This window comes from Corylus avellana, chromosome ca11 (assembly GCF_901000735.1).
Source record: "Corylus avellana chromosome ca11, CavTom2PMs-1.0".
In the NCBI taxonomy this organism is placed as follows: Eukaryota; Viridiplantae; Streptophyta; class Magnoliopsida; order Fagales; family Betulaceae; genus Corylus; species Corylus avellana.
This window is the reverse complement of record NC_081551.1, coordinates 593,417-594,058: the sequence shown is the minus strand read 5'-3', so window position 1 is coordinate 594,058 and position 642 is coordinate 593,417.

Below are 642 nucleotides of genomic sequence, written 5' to 3'. Positions count from 1 at the left end.
CAGTGATGAACAAGCACAAAAGAAAATTTTTGTGGTAGCCTTATAGGTAAAAAGTAATGCAAAACACCATCTCTTTCAGTTTACTATGATTTTTGGGCTAAAATTTGGGCTGGGCTGAATTTTATAGGGGGATAAAGTGTCGATGATATGAAATTTGGGTATAAAAATATGTTTTTAAACAAATTTTTTTTTTTAAAAAAAAAAATTACCAGGGGCGTATAGGGGTGCCCGCCCCTGTGTGTATCCGACACTGCCCCACAAGGCCCTCCCAGAGAAAGGCGGAAGTCTCAAAGAGGAAAAAAAACCTTGAAGGCTTTCTAGAGAACATCTCTCTCTAAATTAGAGAGAAGCAGTTTTTAAATAGAACAAAAAAAAAAAAAAAAAAAAAATTGGTACCTGGACGTTGCTCCCATTCATGTTGCTGCTTGTGCTGACCATGGCTTCTTCTATAACTTAACCTTTGCTTTCTTCTTAAATTTCTACCCAAAAATTCTTTTTTAAGACGAGCTCTAATACCAAATTCTGTTGACTAGATTTTTCAACAACACCCATTCCAAGGGCAGTAAATTAAACAAAAGAAACACAAAGGAATAAGAGAGGTGGACTACTGCAAAAAATGTGCACAAAGCAGGGGGAAAAAAA